This window comes from Paramisgurnus dabryanus, chromosome 2 (genome assembly GCF_030506205.2).
Source record: "Paramisgurnus dabryanus chromosome 2, PD_genome_1.1, whole genome shotgun sequence".
Lineage (NCBI taxonomy): Eukaryota > Metazoa > Chordata > Actinopteri > Cypriniformes > Cobitidae > Paramisgurnus > Paramisgurnus dabryanus.
The window spans coordinates 15,047,572-15,070,264 of record NC_133338.1 but is presented as its reverse complement, the minus strand read 5'-3'; the positions used below and the strand labels follow the sequence as shown (position 1 = coordinate 15,070,264).

Sequence of the window (22,693 nt, the reverse complement as noted above, 5' to 3'; positions counted from 1 at the left end):
GTAATTTCGCCTTGCTCTCGCGGAACCTTGAGGTCATCCGCCTGTCAGTTGTAGCGGCGCCGCATGAAGTCGAACAGCCTGCTCTACTGGTTGTGGCTGGGCTACAGCAACGGCCAAAATCTCGTGAAATCTCGCCAGATGAGCGCTGTTTTCCCTCCTGAAAACTCAACATAACCCTAAATACAACATCTCGCGAGATTTAGGCAGTAGCTGTATCCCAGCGAGCCAAATAATTAATAATCCATAATTTTTGTTTAAATGCAGTACAATGTTTTACTGCGTTACACTCATATATATGTACGCCATATACTGACTTTTCACTGAATATTTTATTTTTTTATTTTTGGAGATATCTGTATCACTGTATGATAAACTATGACCATTTAGTTTTAAAATATACATTCTGAAACACTTCCTTTACGAGACAATTAAACACGCGTACATCAAAGAGTTTAAACATTATTTAGACACACCCCAGATAGCAAAATCTGCTTGGCCCACCACTGGGCCACATATTTGCTTGAGTTCTGGCCCAGTTCTGGCTGGGTCCCCGGCCCAGAACTGGTCCACACACTAAAAATTGGATCAAACTATTAAATCTGGGCCAGTTGTGGCCCACACCCAGTAAAATAGATCTTACATACTGACTTGGCCCAGATTTGGCCAGCACACTGTAAAGTGACCTAAATTGTTTATTTGGCCCAGGTCTGGCTAGCACACTGTAAAGTGACTTAAATTGCTTATTTGGCCCAGGTCTGGCTAGCACACTGTAAAGTGACTTAAATTGCTTATTTGGCCCAGGTCTGGCCCAGACCCTTTGTTTTATATGGCCGACAACATCTGCATGGTCCCTGGGCCAGATGTGGCCCAGAAACTGGTAAATATTGTATATTTTTTTATTTTTCAAGAAAAATACACCCATTTAAGAAGATTAAGAGCCTTTTATTAAAAAAATACACACATCACATTAATGTGAATTAACAGTTAACAAATACATAAATATGAACATGTTTTAACATGTACCAACAATTAACCAAATACATTGTAATTTTGAACATATTAATTCTTAACAAATTCAGTATAAAAACCCAACAAATACAAACAGACATATATCTCTTACACAACACATTTTACAAGCACATAACCCACTTTATAAACAATTTTAAGGGATAGTTCACCCTTAAAATTATAATTTTCTCATAAACTACTTACCCCTGTGTCGTTCTAAACAACCAAGTGCTCCGATTGTCTTCAGAATACATTTTTAGAATTTTTTTATGAAAACCGGGAGGCTTTTGTCTGTCCCATTAACTTAAGTTAGTCTCACAATCCGTTTCCCAGAAAAGAATGAAAGACATCGCCAAAAAGGTCCATGTTCCATTAGTAGTTTAATAATAATATTATGAAGTGACAAGAACACTTTGTGCACAAAGAAAATAAAACGAACGATTTCAACAATTTGTTCTCCTCCTTAGTTGTTGAAAGTGTATTCAAGACCAGACTACGGCGATGCTGCTGACATCACCTGCAGCTCACGTCACTTGCTGATGTGGTTACCAATGTTTTTTTTTCTACGCTCTTTTTTTAAAGCATAATGCAAACATTGTAATAACACTTAAACAGCCCAAAAAAATGTCCAAATTACTTGGCAGCCTATTCTGTCTGTACGCTGGCAACTACGTCAGCAGCAGGTGACGTCAGCATGATGCGCCGTAGTCTGGTCGTTAACATGCTTTGAAAAATTTCATTGAAATACTGATGGAACACTGAACTTTTTGGCAATGTCTTTCATTCTTTTCTGTGAAACGGATTGTAAAACTAACTGAAATCAATGGGACGGACAGAAGCCTCCCAGTTTTCATTAAAAATATCTTAAAACGTGTTCTAAAGACAATCTAAGCACTTGTTGGTTTAGAACGACAGAGGGGAAGTGATTTATGATAAAATTACAATTTTGGGGTGAACTATCCCCTTAAGCAATTACAGCGAGACAACATGTAAAACAAATTAATTAACATTTAAAGAAAAATATATATTCTATTGCCTTAACTAACCCCAGTCCCTAAGCCCAACCATAACAAAAATCTGTTGGAAGTCTTTAATCTATGAAAAAGTGTCAATTAGTATTGTGTCCCTGTAAAGCATGTTTATAGCATATTAAACATGTCATTATACACTATTCCCCATAAACCACATATACCAACCCACCCACACACACACCTCTCACACACAAACCAAGTAATTAAAACAAGTTGAACACATTTAACCAAAACACCACCACTCTTTTTAAAGAACAAAACATTCTCCATTGCAGACACAAACACACACTAACTGCTTTTCTTTTGCTAAAGTTGTCTCTTGCACCCACCCTCTCGATCGAGCCACCTCTTCATTGTCCCCTCCACAACTGTAAGGGACCTTCTCCGAACTGCATCTTTAAAATAATTAATCCATATTGTCATTGTGAAATCTTTAACATTTAATGAGCATATTAAAAAGAAATGTCAAATTTTTATTAACAAATAATTAACAGATATATTTACCAATCACTACCTCTCTGAGTTGGAGGTCTTTTCCATCCAGTTGAGGTTTTAAGCCAGGGAGTTGTCAGTCAATGCAATGCCAGCTTCAATGCCATGTGCAGTCTCGTACATCTGTCCCGCCAATAAGCCCCAACCAGTTAACCTAAAACAGATTTATAGTCTTAATAGTTGGTCATAGTTTCATACGAGACACAGGTCATACAGTAGTTGATTGCTTATATCAAAGAGGTGATGCATGCTATTTTTTGTGTGCTAATTTAAGAAAAGTTGTGTGCAATCCATAGAAGTAAACTGTTGTGTGTTTGTTGAAGTCCAAGAAAAGAGATTTAAGTTGAAGAAGATAACTGGCGTCATTGTTTACTTACACTGTAAAAAATTTCTGTAGAAATTACAGTATTACTGGGTATTACTGGCAACAAGCTGCCAGTAACTTACTGTAGATTTTACATTTATGTTATTTACTGGCAACAGTTTGTTCAAGTTAAATGAACATGAAACATTTTCAGTCTTTAACTTCTACAGTAAGTTACTGGCAACCACCTGCATAATTACAGATAATTTTTTACAGTGTAGGGCTTTGTACATTTGCACATCGTTCACATGTAGGGTTTTGTACATTTGCACATCGTTCACATGTCTCTAACACTTACACATCAAAGGGTGTGTAAATTCTTGAATCTGAAAATATGTGCCCTGCTGAAAAAAACAGCATACCAGCAAGAGCAGCATATGTTGTGTTTTGGTGCTGGTTTGCTAGTGAACACCAGCTAAAACAGCCTCAAACCAGCACCATCACCAAACCAGCATTAGCACCAGCATCCCATGCTGGTCATACCAGCAAGCCACAGCATATGTTGTGTTTTGGTGCTGTTATGCTGGTGACCACCAGTAAAGACCAGCATAATTCCCATGCTGGTTTGATGCTGGATTTTTCAGCAGGGTGATCTTTAACTTCTTAACTACTTTAGCTCAAATAAGGTTGTGTGTACTGCTCCTTTTTATGAAGACATGAACGTGTGTCTGAATTCTCTGCTTGATTATTAAAAACCTGTTAACCTGCACGAGGACGACAACTGGTTATTTACATCTTTCTAAATGGATTCAGCTTACTAACAACAATATTTAAGCTAACGTGATAGCTGGCTAAATGTGCAGGAAAATTCACGGTTTTGAATATGTAGCAAACAATTCCTTTTCATTGTTATCATGCATTTTTAACATATAAAAACTAAATCAGTGACTTACCAGTTATTGATGATGGTGTCTGTGTCGAACGGGAGCTCAGCTTTGTGCTCTGCTTGATTCAAATCATAACAGCAGTCGTGATGTTGCCGTTCAACAGCTAGAGGGCTGATTGCCACATCACGGAATCGGGCCGTGTACTGTATACTGTCCGTCTGAAGCATAAACATTTTTAAATTGCCGCCAAACAGCGTTACAACCGGCATGAGTCAGTTGCACTGGCATCGGGCCACATACTGAATTTCTGACATCATACACATCTTGGCAGTATCATATCAAACCATAATCGGTCCAGGCACAATGCAATGTAGTCGGTCCGACTACACAATGCCAGATTCGGCCCGATTACACTGAGACACTACTTTAGTAGACCCGGACTTCAGCTGAGTATGCTTACACTCGGGCCAACAGCTATAAATAGTGTTTACTACTGGTACACTATTTCCTCATCTGGGCCAGTTCTGGCGCATACACTAAAAATCTGTCCGGCTTTCAGCCGACACTGGCGGAAAAAAGCCAGAATCGGGCCAGAACTGACTGCTATCTGGGACTGGCCCTCATTTATCATACTTGCGTAGAAACGGGCGTATATGTTGGCGTAAGATTATGCTTACACTCCTCTCACCGCCTGATTTATGAAACTGTGCGTACCGATGATATTCAGGTGTACGCAATATCTGCCCTTCATAAATGCCGCGGCTGAAAACGATCGTCATTAGAATAACACGCCCATATAAATTCAAGTCTCCGCCTCCCCCACGCCCTCATTTTACGACATTGACACATGGAAGACGGCAAAGACGAGAAACCAGGGAAGTGGAAAGAAACAAAATTTTTTATTTGGGAGTTTAAAGAGCGGGATTAAAGACACATTAATAATTGCATGACGTTTTGTAATATTTGTATTATTATTTTTTATTATTACACGGCTCTCTGGAATGCTTGATTCTGATTGGTCAGTTGAGACATTTGCAGGTTCGTTCTTTTTAAATAATAACCGCTCCAAAATAATAACGCATAGCCGGACTACTTTCAAGAGTAAAATCGCTCCACGCCAATAAAGATCAATAAAGATTACTGTCTGTTTGGCGCCATCTTGTGACAAACACTCGACAACCACGACAAGACACAGACAGCTTACTGAGACTGAACTTGACAAAATAGAGCATGACAGCTACGAAGCCAACACACAAAAAAATACAGAATGGGCATTAAAACTTCTCAAAGACTGGCTAAAAGAGAAAAAATGGAGACAAGTATGAAGCAGAGGATCTTAATAAGGTATTACGATCATTTTATGCATCTGTGCAAAGTTTCGCGGAAGGATACAAATTTTAATGTAAAACAAATATGCCAATAAAATGTTTCAAATTCATATTCATGTCCAGTTTTTTTTCTTATGTGGCAAGTAGCCGTGTAATAAGCGGGATAATGTAGAGGCAGCCGGTAGTTATTGGGAAATAAGCCCCTTCAGTGTGATACAAGACCCTCCGCTTCGCGTCGGGTCCTGATCACACTGTCGGGGCTTATTTCCCAATAACTACCGGCTGCCTCTACATTATCCCTTACTTATTAAAGACGCTTCATTGATATTTAGAAGAATAATTATTTATTATTATTATTATTATTTACTGTTGCCTACATCTAAATTATATGTCTGCTTAATGGTTCGGTTAAGTTTTTTTTTTAATAATATTTTAAAATGATGTAGTACCTTTTGTAGTGTGTTTTTCTGTATTTACATACAGTTGTTTGTTAGCTAAGATCCAGTTTGATACGGAGCTCCGGATTTAATTCAAATTAACAATTTGTTTCCACGACATCCACATGTTTAACTGGGCTAATTCATAATTTGAAGTAATAATAATTGTAATAGTAATTACGAAATATTATAATAATTAATTCCAAGGAACAAACTGTTGAATATTGGGAACGAATTTTATATTTATGGCCATACTTTAGACTAAATAAGAAAAAGAAGTGTCCATAATGTAGCATAAAAGATAATTCGTGGCCATGATTTTGTCCGCTTGTCATCATGATCGGATTTATGTCTCCATTCACAAGCATTTTTACCTTACCTATTCATGTGTAGTTATTTTTTTATCATCAAATGGTATGTAACTAGCTTACCTTTTGATGCATTATTACCATGTTTTCGTAGCACATCCTTGTGCTTTCTTGCAATGTGCCGCTTCAGATTCCAGGATGAATATTTGCTAACTTTTACAGTCTCTCCGCACTTCCTTTCAATGTTTTCTTCCAGTCTAATCTTAACTTTGATTTTTACTTTACATTTATGTATAAGGCTTGAATTCCATAACTTATTGTAGACGTTTTTACAGATTCTCGTACTAGCAAATTATTAAAGGGCGTTCTGGGTTCAACGAGCGGTGCTGAGCGAGCGGACTTTTTAGAGAGGCGCTTTGATGGTAATATTACCGCACCGCTCAAGGCTCCGCTCCGCTCACATGCTTTGCCCTGAAACGTCAGGTAAAGCGCCCATGCTCTCAACTGAAGGAATACATATGCCTTCAAATCAAATGCTTTGGTAAAGTCTCACAAATTAAACATTGAAGTACATGATGTTGCATAAAAATAAACACTGACGTTTATAATTACTATGTTTTTGTTTTTTTACAGTGGGTCATCATAATATATCATATTTTAGTTTGTCAGTGCGTTTTGTGGTGTTAGGAATTGTTTGCGCATTTCTGCACTAACTCAAAATGTGCGTACACCACCTCCTGAGCTGGCGTAGGATTTGAGCGTGCCGTACGCCAACGTCCATATTGATAAATCTCAAAGTCACCGTGGTTTTGGGTGTACGCCAGGTGTACGCTGGAAATTTGGTGTACGCACTTTTGATAAATGAGGGCCATTAACACTAACTAATCCAAACGTGCGCCTATTTCGAGACACTTTTTTTTTTTTTTTTTTTTATTGCATATGAACATATATATATATATATATACATACATATATAACAACAAGAGAGTTATGACAATGTATTGTACATAAATGTTGTCAGTGTACATATGTAAATGATTAATGTAATCCAAAATAAAACAATAACAAAGTTAGCCAGAGAGAACAAACAACCCCCCCCCCCCATAAGTGGTGCATATTACTTGTCTACATCAAATTTGCAGATAATATTAGAAGCCCTTAAAGCTTTTTTATTTTTACATTTGTTTACAACATTACAATATTGCTTAAATTCGTTGATAAAATGGAAGAAATTAGGTTTACCACCAGACCATTTCATTTTGTGTACATGAAACTTCCCCATTAAGATTAGTAATTGAATAACATATGCTTTGTCCTTTTCTATTTCACAGTCATTAAAATAAATCATTATATCCGGCCCATCCAATTTAACAGTTGTATTAAGTTTTCTTGTAATAAAATTTTCAATATCAACCCAAAATATCTTGGTATAAATACAATGATAAAATAAATGAAAAATTGTTTCTTTTTCATTATTACAGAATTCACAGGAATAGTCAATATTTAATTTAAACCTCTCTAATACATGTTTTACTGGGTAAATTCTGTGCATTATTTTAAATGAAACTTCCTTTACTTTGTTATTAACAAAAAATTTATCAACCATTCTCCAAGCCTTGCGCCAATTTAAATCACCGAATATTGATGACCAAAAAAATCTAGCTGGAGGATATGTAACATCATGTATTAGGTTCCTAATAGAGTTATTTGAAATGTTGTCTTTTAAGATATTACTATTTCCAACAAACAGTGTATTCATTAGATTTTCAAAGTTAGGGTTTTCATTTTCATTTTTAAGAAGAAATAATACTTTCCTGGGTACAGCATCCATTACAATTGCATATTCTCTGGGTTTAATTGGAATTTTAAATTTGTCAAGAAACTCTGTGTATGACAATAAAGCTCCATCACCATTCATCAACTGGCTAACCAATATTATGTTATTCTCAAACCATACATTAAAAAAAAGGGATTTATGTTTATATAAAATATCTCTGTTATTCCAAATATAATATCTTCTAGGGGAAAAATTATGTTTATATGCCAATGTCCATGCCATGAGAGCTTGTTGATGAAATCTTGCAAGTTTTAGTGGAATTTTATCAATAGATTAATTACATTTTAACAAGAATTCCAGACCACCAACTGACTTAAACAAGAATTTGGGGAAAGCGTTCCACATATTATCTTTCTTTTTTAAGTATTGTATTATCCAATTAATTTTAAATACATTATTTAGTGTATCATAATTCAATACCTCTAAGCCGCCATTATCTTTAGAATTGCACAATATTTCTTTCCTCAAGTAGTGTGCTTTCCTCTTCCAAATAAAATCAAAAAGTAATTTGACCAATTCTTTAGTTATTTTAGAGGGCATATCAAGTGACAAGGAAACATAAACTGATCTGGAGATTCCTTCAGCCTTGGACAAAAGGATTCTTCCCTGTAATGATAAATCCCTTTGTAACCACATGTTGAATCTATTGTTAGTTTTCCTAATTATTGGGTCAAAGTTTAATTTACTACGAGTATTTTCATCTTTACATATAATTACCCCAAGATAAGTCACCGTATTCTTGATTGGAATCCCACAAATATCTGATAAATTACAGTTTTTTAAAGGAAAAATAACAGATTTACTCAGATTCATTCGCAATCCTGATACAGCTGAGAACTTATTTATACAGTTAACAGCTTTATGGACTTCATGTGTATCTTTTAAAAACACTGTTGTGTCATCCGCAAATTGACACAACTTAAATTCCCTCCCCATAGTTGTAATACCTTGAAAATATCCTTTCTTAAGATGAGTAGCCATTACTTGGGTTGCTAATACAAACAAAAAAGGAGAAAATGGACACCCCTGTCTTATTCCTCTGCTAATATCAAATCTATTAGATGTTCCTTGTGCCAATTTCACAGAACTGTTGCATCCTTTATATAACGTTTTAACAGCCTTTAAAAAATAATCGCCGAATCCAAAAAACTCAATTGTTTTAAACAAAAATGTATGTTCTATCGTATCAAATGCCTTATGAAAATCAATAAATAACATAAGACTATTATCCAAAATGTACTCATTATAATCTACCATATCTAGTACAAGTCTAATATTATCACTAATATGTCGTCCTGGAATAAATCCATTTTGTTCTTCATCAATAATTTCATCTAACCCATGCTTCAGTCTTTTAGCAAATATATGTGCAAATACTTTGGCATCATTATTTAAAAGACTAATAGGCCTCCAGTTGTCTAAGTGAAGGATATCTTTATTTGGTTTTGGAATAAGAGTAATAACACCTTGTCTTAGCGAGTCTGGCAGTTCTCCTTTATTTATAGATTCTTTATATACTTCAAGCAAAAACGGTGCTAATTTATCTCTAAAAACCTTATAGAATTCACTAAGAAGTCCATCATTACCTGGAGACCGATTATCTTTAAAATTTCCAATACTTTCTTTAATTTCGTCCAATTGTATTTCTTCATCACAGAATAATTTGAAATCCTTACTAATAGTTTTTATTTGACCCACATTGGCCAGAAATGTATCCATATCATTAGTGACTAAATTAGAGGTGTAGAGATGTTTATAAAACTGAGTAACATGTTGGGATATTTCTTTATAATCCTCTGACACAGTATTATTTATTAATAGTTTATTAATTGAAGACATTTCTCCATTTCTCTTTTCTAGGTTAAAAAAATACTTTGTATTCTTTTCTCCCTGTTCGAGCCACATTTGCCTTGATCTTGTAAATGCTCCTCTTGCTTTCTCTTCATAAATAGTATCCAAATCAACTTGTAATGATGATAATTTTAGTAATTCTTTGGCATTCAAGGTTCCTTTACAAGAGAGTTCCATAATTTCTTTTATAATTTTACATTCTTTCTGTCTTTTAGCAGAAGCAAGTGTTTTCCCTATTGAAATGGCTAAATTCCTTATTTCATATTTAGTGAGTTCCCAATATTTACCAAATGTATTCATAACTTTAGCCTGAGCCCAATACCGGTCAATAATTTCTATTACTTTCAAATTAAATGTTTCATGTTCTAAAAGTGTCTTATTGAGCTTCCAATAACCTCTGTTTGTTTTAAATTTGCTTGAACCATGTTCATTTATGTCAATTGTTATTCCTTTATGATCTGTCAAAACTGAAGGCTCTATGGAAACAGATTGAACAGAATCTTCCAGTGTGTCTGAAATTAAGAAATAGTCAATACGTGACTGTTTGGACTGATCTTTGTTACTCCATGTATACATAATTTGGTTTGGATTTTTACGGCGCCAAATATCTATTAACCCTAAACGAAAGCACACATTGCTTATTTCAGCATTAACATCATGTTTTGATGGCCATCTATCCATTATTCCATTATGTACAGAGTTAAAGTCCCCACCCCATATTATTTTAGTATCAGTGAATTTATTCCTTATTTGTAATAATTTTAATTCAATGTTTTTAAAAAACACAGCATTTTGTTGTTTGTTGTTAGTGGCATAAGAGTTCACCAAGACATACCGTGACTGATCAATGCTTATTTGCAATATCACAAATCTTCCAGAATTATCTCTCTCATGGCTAAGAACATGACCTTTAAATTTCCCTTTGAGTATTGCGACCCCTGCTGCTCTGTTGCTGCCATGAGTAAACCAAATATCATTTCCCCATTGACTTCTCCAAAACTTTTCATCTTCTTTGCATGAATGAGTTTCCTGCACAAAATAAAAATCTGCACCCTTCCCTTTACAGTATAAAAATAAAGATTTCCTTTTCAAAAGATTACGTAAACCCCTGGCATTGATTGAAAAAATTGAAACAGACATAACATAAACTTTAAACAATCGCTTATCTTAGTAAGTACTAGAGACTTAAACTAGTATGGTCACTCATTTCTGCTTTTCTTTGCAAAAATACCTTTTCATTTTTTAACAGTATATAAACAGTAATTACAACAACAGTATCAACTAACTTATATTGTCTATAAGACAGATAACCTTATTACTTCAACTAAATTGCAACAGCAACATAAGACAATAGTCTATCTCACATGTTAGGTTACATTTGGTAACCAAATTATGTTACGGTCTATCATTAGGTTGCACGGACCTCTTTGTTATCAATGTATGCCTTGTTACCAACATAATGCGCTCGTTTTCCTTCTTTTCTCGCCTTCTCCACAAGTGGCCATAATTTTCTGCGTGCCTCTTTATCAGCCACAGTCAGGTCTTCCTTGAAACGAAGATGCTTCTTGAACAGGAGATCATTTGCTTTTGAGAGCTTCCACACCATATCCCTGGCAGACCGGGAGAGAAATCTGATGATCACGGGTCTTGGGGCATTGCTGTTCTTTAAATCTTGAAGTCGGCCGATCCTGTGCACTACATCTATGGCTTCGATTACAGAACTGTGTTGTGCCACTGGGAACACCTCTCTGCATGTATCTTTCACAACCTCTTTGATGTTTTCGTCTGGTTTCTCACGTAACCAGGGCCGCCTTAACCCAATGTGAGGCCCTGGGGCTGAGATGTTTTGGAGGCCCCCCATACCCTCAATTTATAGTCTCATTTAAAAAAAAAATAAGTGTAATATCTAGGTAATCTACATCACAAAATGCATTAGTTTCTTTCAATACATACAACAGTGAGTTTTCCCTCTTTGACCCAGAAAACACCATAATATCATTATTAACATATCACTGAGCCCACTTGAGCATAATCACAAGACACTTTATTTAACAACCACACACAGCAACTTGTGGTGAAAATAAAACAAAAATGTGTGAGAGTATATATGTTTATAAGCTTTATGTTTATATAGTTTTTGGAATATACAAATTTGCAGAAAATTGCCACTCACTAACTAAATGCTCACCACAGTTTTAAAAATATAAGAAGTTAAAGTTAGTTTTAAAGCAGTAATTCTCAAAGTGTGGTCCGCGGACCACTAGTGGTCCGCCAAACCCCCCTAGTGGTCCGCCAAAAGATTACCTAAATTAGGCAAGTGTTTATACCAGGGCTATTCAATTGGAGGCCCGCGGGTCAGACCCGGCCCCCAAGGTAATTTGATCCGTCCCTTTATGTAGTCTGTAAAAAAGACATCTCTAGAATAAATTTAGTAAGTTAGACAACGGGCCCTACAGTTACGAGTTGATGCGCGTGCGTCTGTTTCATACAGCATGAGCTGCAGAGCGCGAGTCACGTGACTGGTGCGAGCAGCTGTGTCACGTGTTTATATTCGCGCTTTGGTCCACAAGTTCATGGCGATCGCCTCCCCCGCTCGCGCCCGCGTCTCAAGACGCGATAGCTGACTGTGGTGAGTTAAGAGACCGGACTCTATGGCTGTTTTAACTTTATTTGTTGTATTTCCAGCTTTAAAACACTGCCTTTTCCGACAATTGTTGTCTGATAAGTCTGCTCAATTATGACTTGCTTATCAACAATGACATTTACGTCAAATGTCTTAATAAATGAAACTGCCGTTTTTCCCAAATTCAAAGCATCGTTCTCACACAATAATGCAATTTAAACGAGTAATAGTTCATTTGCACCACTGTATGCGTATCGTGCTGACAAACATACACCTGATTTCACTGCTCTTGCGAAATCTAAAAACATATTCTGTCTTATTAGAAGCTAGCCTAATGTTTGCGGCCAGTTATTAAGATGGCTGTTGTTGTTGAAATAGGGCTACTGTAATAATTAGCTTTGACAAAAAACTGCATAAAACAATGTTATGTTCCATGTTATAAACTTTTTTGATATGTGCACTGAAGTGCTCTTTGGAATGACATTAAGTGGGACCTAGGCTGTTACAGTATGTTTAATTGCAGTTTTTTTTCACATGTGCAGTTTGTTGTTCATATTAAGCTGCAACTCATTTTACATTTACTTTTTCAAATGAAATAAAATTCATATAATAATTTCTGAACATAGCATTGCATTTGTGTTTAAAAAATTTGTTTTTGACTCAAAACAGTTGCATATTAAACTTAAATTTAGCTTATCCTTCCTATTTTGTTGTTTTTTGGGGGGCGTGTTAGAGTGGGATTCTGTTAGGTGGTCCTCAGAAAAATATTGGAAGATGAAGTGGTCCTTGGGCTGAAAAAGTTTGAGAAACACTGTTTTAAAGTGAAAATGCATTAATGTTAACAAAAGATACGTCTTTATAGACAGAATCTTGTTTTTTAATCAGTTATTTATTTTGTAGGCTATTGAAGATATAGTATGCATTGTATTTAGTATTTATGCATACTACGCATGTAAAACGAACACGTATGAATATGCACAAAACAGACAGGGAACATACCTATCTTTAGATAAGGAGATTATAAATATGAATGGTGCGATCAGGGGATGATTATTTGAGATGGTCTTGTCACGCTTTGAGTTGCACATTTACCGTTGCGTCGTCTTTCTAAACCAACAGATGTGTGTACTGTGAGCTAACATCGCGTCAAACTACATCGCTCCAGCTGCGCACGCGTCACTGATATAAACGCGAGTAAACTTAAACTTTATAACAACGAACAGCATTAATATGTTCGGGTACTCTTTTCTTTATTTGGCAGCACAGAATCTTGCGCACAGTTGGAGAGACTTCTGCATGCCAGAGACTCAGCTGCACGAGCACAGAGAGAGCGAGCTCGCGCGCGAAAGAGAGAGAGAGAGACCTGCAGTGCTTATTATGAAATTTCAGAAATTACTCTCTCATTTGTTGGTGGATTATTTCCTGTTTCTCTGTCACACTCAGTCTAACATGCAGGAATGCCAAGTTGACAACGCGCACTTAATTACATTACGCGGAATAGAAAAATCTGTTACGTCTGATATTTTATTTATTATACCACGGACCAATCAGCAGCCATGTAACGTGCAGTTAGAGTGATTGACACATAACCTGACAAGTTACAAAACAATATAAACGTGAACTTGGGAGGCCCCTGAACTTGGGAGGCCCCTGGGCTTCAGCCCAGGTAAGCTCGTGCATTAAGGCGGCCTTGCACGTAACCCGTACAGGCGCAGATTCCATCGTCTATTGTACCGTTCAGCATCATTTATTTTTTGCTCAAATTCTGAAATCTTTTTCTGAAATTCTGTGCACTGTGCTTTGAGGCATGCATTTTCATTTTTTAAGTCGGCTACATCTTGATGGCAGCTATCAAGTGACTTCTTAATACCTTCAATTTGGAGAGTATTTTGTTGCACTGCCTTGTCTGTTTGATCAGCTCTCTCGTCAATTTTCGCAGTCAAGATTCGGATGATGTTTTCCTGTAGTTCACTGAGAGACGGTTCATTTCCTTCATTGGTCCTGGACTTCTTTTTTGACTGTTTAATTGGCGTGTTTGGGTCAGATGTGCAGTTACCTCCATCTTTCACTTTGCATGCATATGAGTGAGCGTCTTGTAATTGCCTCTTTTCCTTTGCAGCAGACTCCATCTCAATTTCAAGAAAGTCCTGCATTGTAACGTTATCGTCTTTCCAAAGTTAGCACGCGACCGTATCCCAATATTACCTTTTATCAATTTTCAATGACCATCCCTGCTGAAAAAACCAGCTAAAACCAGCTTAAGCTGGTCAAGCTGGTTTTAGCTGGTCTCCCAGCCTGGATGTTTCATGCTGGTTTAAGAGGGGTTTTGGTGACTTTTTTTAGCTGGTCAGGCTGGTTTTAGCTGGTCAGGCTGGTCTTAGCTGGTCAGGATGGCTGGTCTTAGTTGGTCAGGCTGGTTTTAGTTGGTCAGGCTGGTTTTAGCTGGTCAGGCTGGTTTAAGCTGGTCTTAGCTGGTTTTAGCTGGTTGGGTGGCTGGTCTTAGCTGGTCAGGCTGGTTTTAGCTGGTCAGGCTGGTTTTAGCTGGTTTAAGATGGCCAGGCTGCTTTAAGCTGGTCTTAGCTGGTTTTAGCTGGTCGGGTGGCTGGTCTTAGCTGGTCAGGCTGGTTTTAGATGGTCAAGCTGGTTTAAGATGGACAGGCTGGTTTAAGCTGGTCAAGCTGGTTTAAGATGGACAGACTGGTTTAAGCTGGTCAGGCTGGTCTTAACTGGCCAGGCTGGTTTTAGCTGGTCTTAGTTGGCCAGGCTGGTTTTAGCTGGTTTAAGCTGGTCTTAGCTGGCCAGGCTGGTTTTAGCTGGTTTAGGCTGGTCTTAGATTCTCGGCCGGCATTTCAACGTTGAATCAACGTCAGGGACCAACGTTGCATCAATGTTGGATTACCTTTTGGTTTTGCAAAAGTGGATCAAAGTTGACTTCACAACGTTGTTTCAATGTTGATTTCACAACATTTCAATGTTGTTTCAACATCACACTTTCAACAAAGGTGAATCAAGGTTGATATCGCGACGCAGTTTTAACACACTTTTTAACACTAAATATAGATTTTTACTTTACATTTTAATACTCACCAAATGATTTGCTGTACATATCATGTTTTAGTGTAATTATTACAAGAATGCAATTTGCTGCTCATTACCTACAGTACAACCCCATCCATAAAACTAAACACCTAAAGTAGGTAAAGTTTGTGAATGATGGCATGTGCCTACCCTTTCTAAATAAACATAAAAGCAGCTGTTAAAATTGATCTTTTATAGATAAAAACAAATTCTTTCAAACAGTTAGGTTTCCAGTTAGTAGTGCAGAAGTGGAATATTCCAAATACAGAATAAAAACATAAAATATGAAAACAAAATAATATTTTAAAGTAATTTTATTCATCTGAATAGAAAAAAATATTCTAGGAAAACTGCAAATATGAATTTTGTTGTAGGTTTAGCTCACAGTCTTCTTATGGCCACCAACACCCTTCCATTCTGGCTCATACTGTACTTAAAACCTGATGACAGCATCTAAAGAGGAAACAAAAGTCATTTTCAAAAAATGATGCAAAACTGCAATATTATATTTACATTATACATATTCAGATCATTTGCATCAATATCTGCAATTTAGCTCAGCTGCCTCCAATTTCTCTTGATGGTTGCTGATGGGTTCGCATAAAGACATGAAGATATTTTAAGGAATGTCTGTAACCAAACTGACCGGAAAGCACCATTGACTTCCATAATAGGCTAAAAGAATACTATAGAAGTGAATGGTGCTTCTGATCGCTTTGGTTACAAATGAATCCAGGAGTTGCAAAGATTGCTACTTCAAAAGGTGCTTCAACTAAGTACTGAGTAAAGGGTCGGAATACTTGGGTCATATCAATATTAACCCCCCCCCCCCCCCCAAGAGATGCTGAACAGAGCAAACATTGACTGGTTGCTTTACGTGTGGGTCAAACAGCCTTTTGTGCAGTCACTTACCAATAAAAGCTAAGATGGACTCCAGACCTTCTGGACTGTCTGTGAGAGACTTCAAACTCGCCCAGACCAACAAGGCATCTTGTTAGCAGACATCCCGACCTGATAAAAAAAAATTGATTAGGAGATGTTCTGGTCCTATTTTTAATATATGTTTTACAAACTTACCACAGGTGATCTGGCAAAGCAAAGACTTCCCAAATCTCCTCTTCAGGCTCATCTTAGCTATCATTGCATTTGATAAAGTTCAGAAAAAGAAAAACATATTTCATTAGTATACAATCATAAATGTAATGTTTTGGTTAGAAATACAAAAAAACTGTGGCCCAAGTACAACTTTGAAAGAAATAAAGAATGTTTAAATTTTTTTTTATATATATATATATGTATATGTTTTGTTGCAAAACGAGATAACTACGTTTTGAAAAATTTTCAGAAATCTCGTTTTTTGATTGTGCATTCCAATTAATATATCACTTCAACTGCAGTTGGTTTGTTTTGATTTAAACCTTCATAACTTAAAAAATACAGCTAAGTAGCACCATAAAACAAAAATAATAACATGATAACATAATAATAAACATGTGTTAAAAACGGAGTTATCTCGTATATATTTATTTATATATTTATTTTTATATATATCACACACACGCAGTCACACACACTCTCACGTGCACACACACACTTATGCACGCCTACCTTGAGCTTAAGTTTTTTTTTATCTCATCCTTCATGTCCTTAACAACTCTGGAGTCTTCTGGAAGACTGGTCATCTCTTTCAGCAGCAGAGCATGCAGAGAGCATGCTGAACAGAGCAAACATTGACTGGTTGCTTTACGTGTGGGTCAAACAGCCTTTTGTGCAGTCACTTACCAATAAAAGCTAAGATGGACTCCAGACCTTCTGGACTGTCTGTGAGAGACTTCAAACTCGCCCAGACCAACAAGGCATCTTGTTAGCAGACATCCCGACCTGATAAAAAAAAATTGATTAGGAGATGTTCTGGTCCTATTTTTAATATATGTTTTACAAACTTACCACAGGTGATCTGGCAAAGCAAAGACTTCCCAAATCTCCTCTTCAGGCTCATCTTAGCTATCATTGCATTTGATAAAGTTCAGAAAAAGAAAAACATATTTCATTAGTATACAATCATAAATGTAATGTTTTGGTTAGAAATACAAAAAACTGTGGCCCAAGTACAACTTTGAAAGAAATAAAGAATGTTTAAATTTTTTGTCATGGTACACTGTCACTTCATTACTTTTTGAGTGGTACAGATTTGGGCATCTGGAAAGACACATGACTTCACCTCTGTGTATTTTATCACACTTCTTCAAATTGCATGGTAATCTGCCTCCAATATAAAACACATAATAAAATAAAAAACAAGTCATGGCCCCTTTTCAAAAGAAAATATAAATTGTGAAATACAAAACACTGCATCTTAGTTATTATGATTAGTAGAATTTGATCTGAATACAAAACAAATACTAAATGCATTGTAATGTTGTAGGGGAGATGCTTCAAAAATAAATAGTAAATTATTGATTTCTATTACAAAATGCTAGCTTGGTGGTGCGTTACAATGGTGGGTGGTAGCTCATGGACATAGCCATCATTTAAAAAATTATGATTGAAACCATAATACATAAAGATGCTGTTATGTACACCACCACAAAGACCAATTTTATATGTCAATTTGAAGCCTCTCTTAAACTTGTGTCAACATCCACTCTGAACTATGAATTCACTTTTGTCTCTGTCTATTGAAAACAAAGGGTTTGAAATATGTAAGCCTACATACTGTAGAAGGAATAGTGACATACAAAAGAAATGAATTGCTGTGCTGAACAATAATTGTTGTATCCTAAATTATTTTCTTATATTTTCCTAATGACAATGATAAACCAGATATGCACTTTTTGAGCACTTATGTTTTGGATGCAAATATAAACACAAAGTAATACTTACTCTTCAGCCAATGGAAAACATCAAAACACAACAAGAAAATGACCTGTAAAGAAAAGTGAACATAAATATACAATAGTTATTAACTTAATCCAGAATTGATGGCTTCTGTTTAAATTCTTAACCATTTTAACAGGCTACTGTAAACTGTGTGCCCGTACTGTAAGTTAAATAACCTTACATTTACGCGTCAAACCCTACATTGAAATAACTTGCGTTATAATTATCTAAACAATGTCAAATAAATTTGAAGAACGAGGATAACACTTTTTATAGAAGGTAAAGACAAATAAAAGATCTGCATACATTAGCTCAGATGCGTCACGAGCTCAGTCAAACCACTGCATCAACAGTCAACATTAAAGCGTAACTAAACCCCTGGTCAGAGCCTGACTCCACCCACTGCAATATTTGAAAAATGCAGAAAAAGTGGGCAGATCCCAACGGAGATAGGGGGGACGAACTAAGTGTGTGGTGAGATCGTAACAAGGGCGTGGTGAGCTTGAACCTGCTTACGTCACGAGTCATTTCTTGGACCCAACATCCAATAGGAAAATTCAACTGCAGTAGCCACCGTTCAACCTCAAGAGGGCAGCACTCAGACGTTTTTACACCATATATTGTAGTATTGAAACACTTTATATCCAAATGTCAAAAAACTTACTAAAATCAATGAACAGCACTAATAAAGCATCATTCTTACAGATCATTAACTAAAAAAAGTTGGTTTGGGGTTTAGTTACTCTTTAAAGTTCAGAATATTTTAGTCATATCGAATTAACTGTTACTAAAAACAAAATAAACATAACTGTGAACTGATTTTAATGACTTAACCAGGAATTAATAAAAACTTACCTTAGAATTTGCCATAGAAATGAAAACTGTCGTCGGAGGTAAACGGTTAAAATCCACTTTGAACTCACGAGGACGTAGGCGCGCGCCCGCAAATACGTGTGCTCGACTTCTTGCTGCGCTGACAGGTTGATAACGTCAATGTACCGCAAGAGTGTAATTTCTTGACTCGCTCTCGCGATACATTGACGTCATCAACGTATGATGTCTGTTCTCGCAGCGCTGCATGAAGTCGAACATGACTAATAACCATAGCTAATAACACATAACAAAAGACAACATGTTAAAAAAACAATAAAGATGGTAAAAAAAGATGTCCCACGTCCAGACTGAACTGAAAATTAGAACTTGTTTAAGAATAAATATTTCTTGTATTAAAATAAACAGAAATATTGTGCTTTTAAAACATAGCTTTTTAGATCTTCACCCGGGGGTGGGTTCAATTATTTCATAAGCATGCCTGCACATTTTGTTCTAAATGGACAGAGCTTTATAAAAAAATAAAAATAAAAATATGGTTTTATTATAATAAAAGTGTAGTAACTAGTTTTTGATTTAACAACAAACATCAAAAGAAAATTATCTGCTAAGATAATAACAACCAATGATAATTTGGGGGCCCATTTGGGATGTGGTGTGAGTTTGCCCTGCCCACACTGTCCCACAGTATACCCCACAGTGGGCCCGCATGGGCATGTTTTGCTTACAAAAGGCTGAGGGACCTGTCTGTGGCACCGTAAAGAAAGCCGATAAAAGGTTGGATGTTATTATATTATTAATGGTATTCTTAAAATGTATATTTGAAACGTTATATTTTAGACATTGTGATGAAAATTTAATAAAAATAAAACAACCATAATAATACTTACAAAAAAATTATCCAGCCTAATCCATCTCCTGAATTCATATGGAAATCACATGCCCCACCAGTGTTAAAATCAATCAAATAGTATACATAAAATATAAGTATTTTCATTAAATGAGTTTTTAAATTTTTATCTAAAGGATTCACAAATTAAAATGTCATAATACAATCGTTTACCATTCACCGTACTGGCATCATTTTAACCAAATTTCAAAGTTGATTTTTAAGCATTGTATTAACCTTTTGCAATCGTTTACCATTCACTGTTGTTTCAACATTGTCTCAATGTTGAAAAAACAACTGAGGTTATTTCAACCAAATTTCAACGTTGAAGATTGGTCATGCCTGCTTGGTGGTCCGGCTGGCTTGTCTTAGCTGGTTTAAGCTGGCCAGGCTAGGAGACCAGCTTGACCAGCCAGGCTGGGAGACCAGCTTGACCAGCCTGCCCAGATGGGAGACCAGCTTGACCAGCCTGGCCAGCCTGGGAGACCAGCTTGAACAGCCATAATACCAGCCTGGCCAGGCTGGGAGACCAGCCTGGCCAGCCTGGGGAACCACCTTGACCAGGCTGGGAGACCAGCTTGACCAGCCATAATACCAGCCTGGCCAGGCTGGGAGACCTGCTTGACCAGCCTGGCCAGCCTGGGGGACCACCTTGACCAGGCTGGGAGACCAGCTTGACCAGCCATAATACCAGCCTGGCCAGGCTGGGAGACCTTCTTGACCAGCCTGGGAGACCAGCTTGACCATCCTGGCCAGCCTGGGAGACCAGCTTGACCAGCCTGGCCAGCCTGGGAGACCACCTTGACCAGGCTGGGAGACCAGCTAAAACCAGCTATTTCCATCTTAAACCAGCTAAAACCAGCCAACCAGCTTAGGCTGGTTTAAGCTGGTTTTTTCAGCAGGGATGTCTTCCAACAAACGCCTTGTACCTTGGTTGTTGCTTTAATCAGTTGATTTTTGCCAGCTTACAACATTTTATGTTTTTAGAACTGAGTAAACCTTACTTTTGTTTCTCAGCTCCAAAACACACAACTGCTCACGCCGCCATCTTGAGCCCCCCGATTTCGAGACACCCCTCGCTGCAGCCTGCAGCGCGATGACGTGGTGGATTAATCCAATACGTAGTGGATGTTCAAACACGCATGCGCCGTGAATATAATGTTACGCGCATGCGCGGTGGTGTGTTGTTATTGGTGAACAATCGCACGTGCTTTGGTATTTCAAGAAGAATCTGCCGAAAAACGATGGATTATTTAACAACAGTGATTGTATAAAGGTAGGTAATTAATCTTTATTTACTGATTTGTTGTTTCAACATGTATAGTCTTGTGTAACGTTAGTGTTAGGTGTCCGAAGCGGTATAAAGGTGGCTTAATATGTTCACAGCGATTCTCATTTAAATCTTATAACATTACTTCAGAACATATATATATGCATATATGCCAACCGTGGACAGACTGCAGGTCTAATGTAAAACTAACCTGATTTTGCTAGGCTAACTAATGTTTTTTTTTTGCTATTGCATTGTTCTAGATGAATGTCTTTTAAAAGGACATTTGCCCAGCAATTTCAAGGTGCATATACTGTAACCATCACTTAATCTTAAATTAATACATCTGGATTGTATTTTTTATGAAAGAGGCTAAGTACTTGTATGTTAACAATCCTTTGCATTTTTATTTGAAAAGGTCAACTTAATGAGATTTTTTTTTGTAGATTTGACTGGATTTGGCAAGATGCCCTTGCTCATTAAAGAAGATGGAGATGTGGCTTTCCTCAGACTGTCTCTGACATGCCAGCTTTTTCACCATGTTGTTAGTGAAGCATCTTTCAGAGAAAAGGCTCATGTTGTCTGGCTTGACAGTGAGTTATTAATTTAAACATTTTCCCATAGCTCAATTGGTAGAGCATTACATTACTAGCAAATATCATCAGGGAACACACATACTAAATAAAGCATGTTACTGTAATTCACTTTGGATAAAAGCATCTGCCAAACGTGTAAATGTAAATGGATGCTTATACTGTAGTAACAGTGTTTTTTTTCTTCATATAAAGTATCCCTAGATTTAGACTATACATTTAAGTTAATTTTTAATATTTATTTTTCTTTCTTAAAATAGGTGTTGTCAACTGGAACACATTCTCCATGGTGTAGAGATTTATTTACAGACTGTCCACCTGGTCGAGTTGGAGGAAGGGTGTCCCAGGGACGAATTGTTCATCTATTCTGCATCAGTAAAGCAGTGGTGGCGTGGCACTGACCTTAAACTATTTAAGATCAAACTGTGACAAAAGCTTTACCTGACCTTACTGCAGTCAGTTATATGTGACCCTGCCTGTGAAAAAACAGGATAAGTCTTGAAATGTAATTATGATATATTGAGCATCAAAGTGTTATTTTCATTAATCTCACATTGATTTTGATATTTGACATGATTTTACTCAGTCAACCCCACACACCCAGACAACACTTTCTTTGAACTTTTGCCATTTGGCGCTACAGGGCACTGAATACTAGACACAACAACAGTTTGTTCCTCAGGCTAAAACCTTAACAATTAAAGCACCCATAACTTCCACACCTGTAACTGTATATTGTTTATAATCACCACATACTGTACATCTGTAAATACTATTCTAAACTGTAAATATCACCTATTATCTATCTGTACAATAACAGCATCTGAACATCCATACATGCATCACTACACACAATTGTAAAAAAGGAGAAAATATATACATATACTTACTGTACCATACTGCTTATTTAAATTATTTTTGTTTTTATGTGACTAGTGTGTTATTGTCTTCAATTTTACTTAGTTATTCTATGTATGTCCGTCACCAAGAGAAATTCCTTGTATGTGACAAAAACATACTTGGCAATAAAGCAGATTCTGATTCAA

At 36.6% G+C, this 22,693-nt stretch overlaps 2 long non-coding RNA genes across 2 annotated transcripts; one reads left to right on the top strand and one right to left on the bottom strand.

Moving 5' to 3' along the window:
• Positions 1-1,889: 1,889 nt before the first annotated feature.
• LOC135783781 (uncharacterized) lies at positions 1,890-4,214 on the bottom strand. The gene is made up of 3 exons (XR_010545786.2): positions 3,789-4,214; positions 2,544-2,685; positions 1,890-2,434 (listed from the first exon to the last, which is right to left on the bottom strand). It is a non-coding gene; the product is annotated as an uncharacterized lncRNA (long non-coding RNA).
• A 16,688-nt stretch (positions 4,215-20,902) lies between these two features.
• Positions 20,903-22,693, top strand: LOC135783780 (uncharacterized). Its single transcript, XR_010545785.1, has 3 exons — positions 20,903-21,060; positions 21,501-21,647; positions 21,908-22,693. It is a non-coding gene; the product is annotated as an uncharacterized lncRNA (long non-coding RNA).